This window comes from Pteropus vampyrus, unplaced genomic scaffold, assembly GCF_000151845.1.
Source record: "Pteropus vampyrus isolate Shadow unplaced genomic scaffold, Pvam_2.0 Scaffold58, whole genome shotgun sequence".
In the NCBI taxonomy this organism is placed as follows: domain Eukaryota; kingdom Metazoa; phylum Chordata; class Mammalia; order Chiroptera; family Pteropodidae; genus Pteropus; species Pteropus vampyrus.
In genome coordinates this window covers 2369923-2382618 of record NW_011888839.1, presented here as the reverse complement: position 1 = coordinate 2382618, position 12696 = coordinate 2369923, and the positions used below count along the sequence as shown (strand labels likewise).

At 38.8% G+C, this 12696-nt stretch overlaps 1 pseudogene; it reads right to left on the bottom strand.

Annotated features, from left to right (window-relative positions):
* Positions 1-12057: 12057 nt before the first annotated feature.
* On the bottom strand, positions 12058-12177 carry LOC111740172 (annotated as a pseudogene).
* Positions 12178-12696: the final 519 nt, after the last annotated feature.

Genomic DNA, 12696 nt, shown 5'->3' with positions numbered 1-12696 from the left:
TCTTGCATTCTGGCATCCATAGCTCCTGGAAAGAATGAACAGTTATCAGTGACTGGGTATCAAACCCTAAAGAAGCAAGAATTTCAGCTAATTGTCTGAAAGAGAGAAGGTGTATACTTCAAGAAAAGAAAGGGCTGAAATGGAATCTCTGGAACCTACATTATCCTGGAGTTGTCTGGACTTTGGTACAGGAGTGGGAGAAGGTGGAGTGGAATGTCCATATGAGTACCTGTGGACAGCAGGAAGCACAGCAAGAGGGACATCACTGAAGAGAGCTTGGGCCGCAAGAAAAGAATCTATAGTAAAATAGCAGCAGCCACAGACAGAGAATTTCTCGCAAGGCTCTTCCACAATTCTAGGGAGAAGAAGGGCACTCGAAAATGACAACAGTATATATCACCCTTAGTGAATGATGGATGTGGACCAGAATTGCTTTAATTAGAAAGTATGAAAGTAAGAAAAAATGACAGCATCTGAACGGGAAGAATGGCTATCATGACTCATAGGACTCAGCTCACAGTTCTACTCATGGCTATGATTTACTACAACAAAAGAATATCAAGCACAATCAGCAAAGGGAAAAAGTGCATGGGGCAAATCCAGGGAGTCAAAGTATAAGCTTCCAGGGATCCTCTCCCAGTGGAGCCATGTAGGATGTACTTATTTCTTTTAACAATGAGTTGTGACAACATATGAGAAATGTTGCAAACTAGAGAAGTTCATTGGAGACCTGTCCAGGGTTCTTACTGGGGGTACCCTCTGTCTGGCAGATACCCATATTCCAGGCTGCCAGAAAGAAAGTATGTGTTCATCATAAATCACATTGTTTGTGCAAGTAATGTATACACGGTGAGCCATTCTTAGTAGATAATGGTGGGAACCCTCCCAAAATTTAAGTTCCCAGGCACCAGCCATGGGCCAGCTTTGTAAGCATGCCTTTCGAAAGATAGCATCAAGCCTGCTAATGGTAATTCTTTTCTGCACGGCATGGTTTTGGATTCTGTTTAGGTAGAACAAGTTAATAGAAGAACTTTTGCACTATTCTTGCTCCCCTTCACAATGGATGGATACCGTTGGTGGTTTTGACTGGTCCTTTTCTCAGTTGTACCCTCAAGATTTTTAATTTGTGGAGGTGACTGAGTGATAACACAAGAGGCAACTGCCATTGAAAGAGGAATTTATTACTGGTAGTTCCCAAGAGAAGGGCAAGCAGGGCCACATAGAGAAGCACCAGGATTGTTCAGGAGGCAGAAGGAGTGAAAAGAACGTACGGCCCAGAGCCTTTACTGCATTCCCTGCAGGAAAGGCAAGGCAGGACTGGGGAAACAGCTTAGGTTTGAATAATGTCAATTAGCTAGTTTGAATAATGGCAGTGGGCTCTGGGCTATAGAGGTGGTCTCTGGTTTTCTGATACCTGGCTCTGGGTTGATTTGGGGCAAGGGAAATATGGCTTAGTGTGTGAGAGTTAGATAAAGGAAGTGCTTGGGGATATGGACTCTGAATTGATTGGTTTGTATCCGATGAGCTGTTTATGATATCTGGGAGTTAGCTAGCCCTAGGAGGGACTTTTCTCCCCACCAGCAAGGGCCCCAAGATGTCAAAACATTATAAAATAAAAACCATGATTACTACATCTTTTACCCAAGCTCTTTCTTGCACAACAACCATGAAACCATTTAGAGTTAGCTCCATCTATCAGATTTCCACAATAGGCAGATCTATTTACAAACATCAAGAACATTGTTGGTACAATTAGTGACTACTAGGACTTGTCATAGACTCTTAAGGAAAATGATTTATGAACATTTAAGGAAATGTTTTGGGTACATTTGAGAAGATAGCTGGAAAGAGACAAACAGAGGGATTCCAACTAGGTAGAAAGATCTATTTTATGAAAGTGGATAGGTAATATGTGAACATTGGTTAAATATTTGGTTTGCATGAACCAGAGTATAGACTGAAGTAAATCCAGTTGATTTAGGGCAAAGAGGAAAGAGAGTCTGTGACTGGTTGTACTTAGATATGTGAATTGAAAAGCAAAAGCAACCTGGAGTTACCTTTTGAGTTGGAAGACGAAGTATTCAAAATCGTATGTGAGAAAGGGAAGACTTGTATGTCAGAATGAGAGAAAGAGAATGATTAAAGAGCCTAGAGATAGTTTGCAGGTAGTAAGATCAGCAAAGGACTTGCAGGGAAACAAGCCAGGAACAAATAGAGGCTGGATGAATAAGAATAATAAAAGAGAAGACAAATCATCCAGTCTTGGCAATGTGAAGAATGGATGACAAGAAGGTGGAAACAACCCAAGTGTCCATCAACTGATGAATGGGTAAACAAAATATGGTATGTACATATAGTGGAATATTATCAACCATAAAAAAGAATGAAATTCTGATATATAGCACAACATGGATAATCCTCGAAAACATTATGTTAAGTGAAATAAGCCTGACACAAAAGGATGTATATTCTATGACACTGCTTGTATGAGGTACCTAGAATGGGCAAATTTGTAGGGATAGAAAGTGGAAAAGTAGTTACCATGGAGCTGGTGGGGAGAAAAGATTGAGAAGTTATTCTGAATGGGTGCAGAGTTTCTCTTAGGGATGATTAAAAAGTTCTGGAGACAGATAGTGGTAATGGTTACACAACAACACGAGTATACTTAATGACAGTGAGTTGTACACCTAAAAATTGTTAAAATGGTAAATTTTAGGTTACATTTATTTTACCATGATTAAAAAAAACCAAACACGATTGAAACAAACAAAAAAAGATAACTATTGAGCAGTGACTCCTAGATGACAAGCATGGAGAACAAGATGGATAGTGGTAAGACTGAGAGATTTGAGAATTCCTTGGTGGGTAAAGCTGATACCAGGGTTATAAGCTCGAAATTCATATGGAACTAGCAGCTTTTTCTAGTGCCTGAGCACTAACTGCTCCGTTACTCCTATTTGAGCACTATGTGAATGCACGGTTTGGGTCCAAGGAAGATGGGAGGGAGTTCTGATAGCACAGTGCTGATAGTACATTTATCAATGCTCCTGAAAAATAAAATAAATGATTTATGACAATGAATCAGGAGATTGGAGTGTGTGCGTGTATTTGTGTACGTGTGTAACATAGAAAGACTATTCATTTATGATAGTAGTAAGACCATGGGGTATAACTCTAACAACAGTAAATAAAAGGACTGGCTGTTTTTGTGGAAAGAACCAGATTAGGCACCTTGACCTAGAGAGCTGGTTTTCTCTCTGCAGTAACTGCTTGACCTTGGACAAGTCACTTATCCTCTCTGAACTTTAGTTTCCTAAATTGTCCTTCATTCCTATCCAAAATAAGGAAACTATTTACTTTATTTCTGGTTTTTTTTTTAGTAGGTATCTTTAAAATTTAAGATTTATACTTGTTAATTTTGTCTAAACTTAATCAGTATGTCTACCTTTGAGGCTGACACTGTTGATAGCCAGCCTTGTCATATGGTTTGCCTCCCGCTAAGGTATTGAAAACACCAGATGCTCACTTTGCCAGCCTATCTTCCAACAAGAACATAAGCAGAATTCTCACCTGTGGGACTGAGGCAAAGTTTGCAGATTTCCTACTAGGTTTCTTTACCAGAAAACAAGACGTGAGAAGCAATGTCACTATTCCTCATCTATGCAACTCTTCTTCAGTCAGATTCTGTTATGTCTGCAGCACCCATCTTACAGTCATGAGGGGACAAATTGAAGAACCAAGTCCTCAGTCTTCTTAGGGTTCTTTTCGACTTCCTGACCACTAAATATTAAAGTGCCTACATTCTCCAGGTAATTTACTTATTTATATTCCATCACTATAATGGTGAATCCCAAATAACTCGACTCAGACTGAAAGCTTAGTACATCCAACTGTTCAGGCTAAAGGGCATTTCAAATTTAACATCATTTAAAACTATACATTTTATTTTCCTCTTAAAACTGCTTTTCTCATTCCTTTTTTCATCACAGTAAATGGTCTGGCCAAAATGGTTTAGCCAAAATCTTAGAGTCATCCTTGATGCTCTTTTTTTTTAAAAAAAAAAAATTTATAATCTATATCCAATCAATCAGCAAATGCCTCTTTGTTCCACTTCTACTGCTGCCGGCCTTGTCCAAGCCACTATCAACTCTCACTCACATTATTGCAACAGTTTCTAAATCAGTTAAAGATTAAAACTGGCTATGAGGAAATCATTCACAAAAGTATTGTTTCCTTGGACTAGGATTGTTGAGGGTGTAGAGGGTAAGGTATACCATGATGGGATCCACGGGTGCAAGTTCTCTTTCCCAGCGTAATCACAAGGATCTTTGATTGCTTCTCTTTCCTAACACTATCGTTCTTCCCCACCTTTGTGATTAAGAGCAATGAATGCTAGCTCTACCGCTCATTTTTCCTGAAAGATTGCACCTAATTCTTAACATTGCTTCCCCAGGACAGGCAAGTGACCTCCCCCCTTTTTTTTTCATGTATACAGGGCTACAGAGGGTGCTGCTGGAGACTGTCTTGGTTTGACTATGGTATCTCTCACCTTTAATAAACCTGAGGGAATCTGAAATTGCAGGGAGCAGCAGGCAGCCATACCCTGACCCTCGCTCGGCCCCACACAGAGCTGAATACTGTGGAACTCATTAAATATTCAGCAGTCTATCCCTAGTTTAAAACAAACAGAGGTGATCTTTTCAGGCTGTCTGGTGGGTCTGCATTGCAACTGAAGAATGACTTTCCTGCCTCATTAAACATTTAGGCTACTTCTTGGCTTCGTGGAGCTGTCGATCATCGTTGACAGCAGATAGAGTACAGCAGTGTAGACTTCCTCTAATGCAGGAAAACTTTCATCATATTCTTATTGATGATTTTTGCAAAGATGACAGGAGTGAGGATGGAAGCAGTGGGAAAATAAGCACTCTAATTCCCAGAAAATTGGCACATATTCTCAAGAAACAGGTGTTAAAGCTATCTAATATCTAGGATGTTTGTAATAGCATTATTACCATTTATTTCAGTTTTAAAATGCATTCTCTCTTGTTCTGTAGTCTTGATGAAAGCATGAGATTTCTAAGAGCTTAGCTAAAACCTTCAAAAACTTGCTTTAATATTCATACTAATAGTGACCTAAAAGACACTAAAGATTTAAACTCTTCTGATTCCTTCAACTTGTTCCTTTGCATTTGGAGCTTTTTGTCCCTCCTAAATTTTACCATCATTATTTCAAGATTATTATTTTGTCATATTAATTGTTTCAGGAGCCCATCTGTGCTTTTGGTGGTCAACTACTGCTTTCGTAGCATATATTCAAATGTCCCTGAGTAAGTGCTGAGTGCCCTGGGGATTCAAAGCATCTGTGTTCCCGATAAACTAGTTTTCATGGTAACAAGAATTGTAACCACTGTATATTTGTAAAGTACTTTAAAAATGTGCTCACAGTTTTTAAAAAACATTTGTGAGACAACTTGGCATTTCTTTTTCTACCTCTAAAACCAATGAAAATCTTAGCGGTATAAAGCATAAATTCCTTTTAAGGTCTCAAATTATTTTATTTTCTTTTCACTTTGTCTCCCTTCCATCAACCTTTTCTTGCATTGTAGCTTCCTCCTCATGATCTCATAGAACCAAGTTTTAAAAATCTTTGTGCATAAATTACATGCTGTTGCTTCTTTTGTTTGTTTGTTTTGATCAAACTCTACCTTAGGACGGGATTTTTATTGTTTTTAATGCAGTGTGTCACAGAAGACATTTTATGGAATAACTCTGCCTTGGCCTAATTCTTCTGCTTTCTATTAATTCTTAAATATCATTTAGTAATGAAATTCACATTGACTCTGATCTCAGAGATTGTCTAATCTAAATTCCTCATTTTACAGATGTGAATCTGAGGTCTACACAGGTGACATACACTGTCTGAAGATTGTTTCAAGTCTTCAATTTTCTCAACCTAAATTTTGTCCTCTGGGATAGATTTTGTTATTTGTCATCAGGCTTCTGGACTTTATGATGATCCACTTTGCTCCACATACCATGACCAATTCCAGCGCCTACTTTTCTGAGTCGTACGTTTGTTTCTCCCCTTTTCTGGTACCTCTCCAGTTCTATCATTTTGTGTGTGTATGGAGGGAAAGATTTGGCCCTTAAAACCCAGATCTTGTCATCCTCTGCCTTAGACAAATGTAGTAAACCAAGAAGAAATTGTGTATAAACAATGCCCTGTTTCCTCTGATGGTAGAATCAAGAAATGTTTTCTGAGTCTTTGTCCTCCTATCATAGGGCTGGCTACAAAGTCTTCTATACATCAGAACTCCGCACTTGTTTCTATAAGCCACATATTACTAACACACAGGAAGCTGACACCAAGAAACTGCTTAGTTTAAGTTTTGTCCTGCTTCCTTTGCTTAATGTCCAAATTCACCATCTAGATTGTGTCACAGATGTGGTCTTGCATTTTGCTTTGTTGACTCTCCCTTCAGGTTCTCTGATCTGAATGGCAAGCTAGAACATGAATTTATTCATTTGCATGGAGGCAAAATAACCAGAATCACTGTCCCCTTGCCTGGACAGGGCTGACTAACCCATGACTCACCTTTTTCTAGACTTTGGGTTGAATGACAGTTTCCTAAGCTTTTCACACCATTATGGTACAATGGAGTAAAAAATACATGGGTCACATTCCAGGCCCAGAGTTGTACCGTGGTCCCTGTGATAAGGGCTTTGCCAGCTCCTCACACATGCTGTGAAATAAGAGAGACCTTTAGATGTTTATTTAAGTGGATATATTTTAATTTCCACGTTCCTGGCAACATTTTTCCAATGAATATTTGGGTTGCTTATTCTAAATTGTGCTTGATTTCATTCACTAGATTTATTAGTTTTCCAACAAAGTTGGCTTTTCTAATTCTTGACTCCATCATCTTCTTCCTTAAAGGATTTATCAAATACACAACAATTTCCAGATCCAATCTTTAGTAATGTCAGTGTTCTCCAGTTTTGAGTATTCTCCCTATTTGCTTTTGCAGTTGACCCTTGCCAGCTCTCTGTGTTCATTGAGACCTCCTTTCGATCACTGCTCTCTGCCTTCCATCTGGATGAAAATTCTGGAGATAAAGAGTGTGGTCTCAAGTTTCATAGCACAATAGCAACCTTACCCTTCATTTATCGGGTTCCCAAAGCACATGTCTGTGCTCAATCAACAGCTTAGAATACCATGTAGAACTGCAGCAGATTTCTGTGCCAGCTCTTGTAGTCTATTCCTGGCTCCTGTCTACCATCCAACATTTCCCAAAGCTTGGTATAGAGAAGTGCCATTCAGTCTGTGGGCTTTGCTACACTTCAACCTCCTCCACTTGGTCAGAAGCCAATATACTTGAACCATGATGATTTGGTTCAAGGTGGTTTTTTTAGTGGTCATTAGAAGAACTCATACTCGTGGAGGCCACTTCTGCCCTGGCTATAAAACACCTGTTAGAGCATTTTTCTAGCACATGACTCAGTGTCGCCTATATGGGATCACATGTGAGAAGTGTCCTTTATGATCCACTGTTGGCACTTCCATAGCATTTTATTTTCCATTGTTTTACTGCTGATTATATAGCTGCTTATCTCCTCTCTGTTCTCTCATTAGATTATCAATTCCTGCCTTGCAGGCCCTGACTTACTTATCTCTACCTTGCCTACAGAACTATGTCCTAGAAGAAGTTGAATAACATGTCTGTATTTTGTATTTCACAAAATATTTCATAGAACTGTGACTGAGTATGCGCAGAATCTTTTATGTGTGATGAACCATTAGGTAGCACAAGACCTTTCTGCAATTGTGATGGGCCTGAAAATCTGTTTTGAAGTTCTAATAGGACAGGATGTATATTGTCTTTTGAAATAGTATTTAAAGGAAAGGAGATTTCGTGTTTTGATCCAGTCATCTTCGGATAGATACATGACCAAAAGGCAGGAGTTGATATGGTAAAGCAAAAAGCCACATGGCTTGCTTCATTCTTAACTATCCTCCTTCTCTCTTTGTTTCTCCAAGTTCCCAGTTTAAGCTATTCTTTTTGGAGAGGTCTTTCAGCCCTGCTTCATTAGGAGAGAGAAAATGAGAGGTAGAAAGAGAAACCGATACAGGAAATTTTTCTGAAGAACCTATATGTTCTTTGAAATAAAGTACAAATGACCATTTTCAGATCAGAAATATCTGGTTTGCCTTGAGGAAGGATTAGAAGTGCCACAGCAGGAATATAAAGAGAAAGATTCACTAGCCAACCTGTCACACCTAGAGTAGGACTTCTGGGTCTGCAGAAAAGCATTTGTTTTGAAAGACAAGCTTTGTGGAGAGAGAATTTCTTTAGCACCTATTAAAAGCTGTCCTGTGGGCTAGATCATAATAAAAGGCAGGGACAGAGAGACGTCAGCCTATGACATATGGTAGGGAGAATGTGTGAAAGAGGAAGGAAAATGTAGGGAAGCTAGCAGTGAGACACGTGTGTCCTAACCACTCCTCTTTGGGCAGGTGTCCAGAAGCCATGATCAGTAGGTGGAGGCAAAAGCAAAAAGCTTTGTGTCCTGCACCCCTTCTGATCCCTAGGAGGTCGGTAATATCTACTAGCTGGCACATCTGCCTTGGGATATCCCTGAAGAAGAAGTTGGTTTAATAGATGGGCCTGCAGCAGCTCCCAGCTCTCCACAGCCTGCAAGAGGCCTGCAGGGAGCCAGAGGTCCTTAAGTGGCCCACCTAAGAAATTCAGAGATTCTGGGAGGATAAAAGACTATTTGGACCCTTCATCCTGCATCCTGAGGTCAGGATGAAGAAGCTGCAGAGTAAAGGCAAGTGGCCAGCACGCTGGAGCCAAGAGCAGATGATGGGTCTGTTGGTCCTTGGCAGTTACTAGTGTGGGTCACAGAGCAGACCTTTCCTGTGCTAAAAGGCCTGGACCCTGGAAGGAAGGTGGAGAGAGAGAAGCCAGCTAGAAGGGAAGACTGTCCTTAGTCAGGGAAGGCATTTGTTCACTGAATCCATGGGTAATATAATAGCCCTTGAGGTAAATAATATTTTTATTTTGTGGCTAAAGGAGCTGTGGCTCCTAAAGTTGAGGGTAATTTACCCAAGTTCATTTAGGGTCTAGCAGGCTCCGGGCTAAATTCAGCATTCAACTTCAGCAGTTCATCCAGGTACTTAGCATCGCTTTCTCTGTGACTTCGAAGCATTTTAAGTTTTCTGGTTTTACTTTTAGATGTCTTGTTTAATTCTTCGAAGATATACACTCCAAACAAATAAAATGCAGTGTGGTTTAGCACTGCGGTAATGAGTCAATCAATTATCTTGTCATAAAAATATTCTAGTAATCCCAAATGAAAAGCTCTACAAAGGATAAAAGTGGCAATTGGAGAAACCTTTGCCTTGTTCTCCCAGGTGATTTTATGACTCATTCATTTGGAGCTTATTGGTTTTAGATTTTAGACTCCAAACAGGAAAGGAGATAGTTAAACATAACAGACTATTGAATTTTCAAATGCATCACATTCGATGCACTTTTCATTTTTCTTTGTTTTGCATATGGTCAGAGTGTATGATAAAGATCTAGCTCAATACCTATATTTTCCTCATTAATTAACCAAAACAGAAAGTATCCCCAAAAGAAACTTCATTCCTTAATCAAGATTTTGTCATAACTTATGTTCTCAAGTTTTTCTTGAGAGTTAAAAAATACACATTTAGCACAAGAAAAGGAGGCATCTTCATTCCATGTGGTTGTGACTCAGAACGGAGGAGCGCAGGAAACCAGGTAGTTAGTTAGAGTCTATCACAGGCCAGTCCTTACTGACTTGAGGTTCCCCACCTCATCTTCTGCTAGCTCTTCTCCCATAAGTAAAACTGCAGGACCTGCAAGACCAGAGTGGAGGGAGGTGCATGTTGACTGTACACAAGCCTGGTTATATGCCACTCCTCTTACTTAGTTGGGAGATCAAGTATGTGTTCACATTAAATATTTAGTTTGACCTAACACCTCATTGGTGTAATATGTATTTTGTTTATGAATACAAGGCTAAGAATTACTGTTGGGAGTTATGCTGAGGCTTATGTAAGTCACACGTAGGAGTGTTGGAATGTCTTGACCCCTGTAAAAGTATAATAAACTTGACTTAATAATTGCTTGCCTGAGTTTTTGAAATTGCTTAATTTTTATTTAAATTTGAAAATATTGGGAATGACTGAAAAGACATATTTAGCACTGGAGCTGACTGTGTTTGTCCTTCAAACCTTGGGTGCCAGCATGAAGTATAGTGCTTCTATATTCCACAACCAGGCACACTGCCTGGCCTGGGTTTTAAAATATGGGAACCAGAGCTTGGTAAATGTCGCTGGACACTGCACTGGTTGAGATCTTCGAAATAAGACAATAAGACCTCATATCATGATTCCAAAAGGATTATATCCACCTCACTAGAGAGTTAAGTTTAATGAGTGTTAGGAAATAAAATTAACACCTTTCTTAAAAATTATAATATTCTCATAATATGTGCAAATTCAACAGGAATAAGAAAATGCCAGTTCTTCTCATTCAGCTGATTTTTAAATTTAATGTAATTTAAAATCAATTTAGGTACATTTGATAATTGTGGCAAGATTGCAACAGCACTACAGAAATTTGGAAATTCTCTCCACTACCCCGCCAGAACTAATATCATGTTGGTGTGTCTAATCAGTGGCTCCTCAGCTACCCCCCAAATCTGAATAACCTCGGAAGCTTGTTCCAGTGCAGATCCCAGGTTCCTCCTCTGAGTGGGCAAGATCTGTGGATTTATATTGTTAACAAGCTCCCCAGTTGATTCTGATTTGTGGCTGGGAGATTAACTTGTTCAGCTACGCAGGGGATCATTTTATCACCAGTTTATCCAGAGGGCTCACTCCAGGCTTGCTGCATAGATCATCTCTGCCTCAGGGCAGTGGGAAGCCACTTAAGACTCAAAGCTGGAGATGACCTGGTCTTATTTGCTATTTAAAGCTCATTGTGGAGTAAGTGAGTAGATAGAATTTGAGAGGAGCAAGACTCGGTGTCTGGGAGACAAATTATGAGACATGGTGAGGCTGGAGAGAAGTAGATGTAGCCAAGGAATATTTAGAAATTGGAATTGGTAGAACCAGAAGATGACTTGATTTAACCCATTTTCTCATTTAGAAAAAAAAGTGCAACTCACTGTCAGTGTTAATTTAATTTTACATAAACTGAGGCTGAAGCAAATCTGTCTGGTTTCTAATGTGAAGATAAAATATAAAAACTGTTCTTGGAGTTATTTCTAAACAGATCTTGTCTCTAATTCTAATATAACAGATGCATACATAAATCAGATTCATCAAATGAATCTTCCACTAAATGTTCTAGAGTGATCTAACATGCGTAGGAATGCTATGGTTTTCTAGGATTTGACATTTTCAGTGATCAAGAATTAACTATTTTGTAAATGAAAGCACCACTACTAAAAATAGAATGCTATAAATAGAGTAATGCCATTTGTTCCCAAAGACTATCGATACACTAGAGTGATGAGAAAATAATAATAAAAGTGAGATATTTTGTGACAAACTTTGGGGGTAAGTTTGGGACTGTAATCTGCGAGTTATCTTGGGGTAAATGCTGTACCTGAGTATTCTCAGAGAAAACAGGAAATGGATTAAGAAGAAAAATGACCTTTTTTAGGCTTAGGAAACAGGTAAGGACTGTTTGTTGAGAAAGGACACGCAACCTTAACTGTATATATCTTGTATTATAATTTGTCTCAAATACTTTTCTAAAAGGTGGCATTTAAATATGTATATTAATTTAGGCAAAATATAATTATCATTATAAGGTAATCTTCAAGAGGGAAAAATAGTAACTTTACAGTGGAGAAATCAGGCAGATACCACTTTAACCAAGTGATCCAAATTAATGTCACCAGGAATAAGACATATATCTACACCACGGACCTTCTGATATGCACGAAGAAGGGCACAACATCACATTAGGGATATTCTTTTCTTTCTTTCTTTCTTTCTTTTTTTTCCCTTTTTTATGCCTATAGAACAGCAGGTCTTCCTAGGTGGTCTCCATCCAAGTACTAACCAGGCCCAACCCTGCTTAGCTTCCGAGATCAGATGGGATTGGGCTTGTTCAGGGTGGCATGGCCGTAGACACATTGGGGATATTCTTACCCAAAATGCATAACTTCATTCTAGTTATAAGAAAACAGAAAAGCTAAAAATAAGGGACATTCTACAAAGTAACTGGTCAGTCATCTTTAAAGGTGTCAAGGTCATTGAAAGGCAAGGAAAAACTGTCACAGACTGAAGTAGAATAAGGGGATATGACAACTAGATACAATGTGGAACTCGGCAGAAAAAGACATTTAGTGGGAAAACTGACTAAGTTTAAATAAGGTGTGTAGGATAGTTAATAGTACTATATCAGTGATAGCTTCCAGGTTTTGATAATTATACTATGCTACAGGAGATGTTAACATTAGGGAAATCTGGGTGAAGAGCATATGGGTTCTTTCTGTACTATTTTAGCAACTTCTATGTACATATAAACCACATAGTTCAAAAGTTATCAGCAGCATTCATTTTTGTAACAATTAAAAAAATTTTTTTTAGTAAAAGCTATTTTTCTAAAAGGTATACAAGCTTCTGAGATTAAAATAAAAACATTAGTG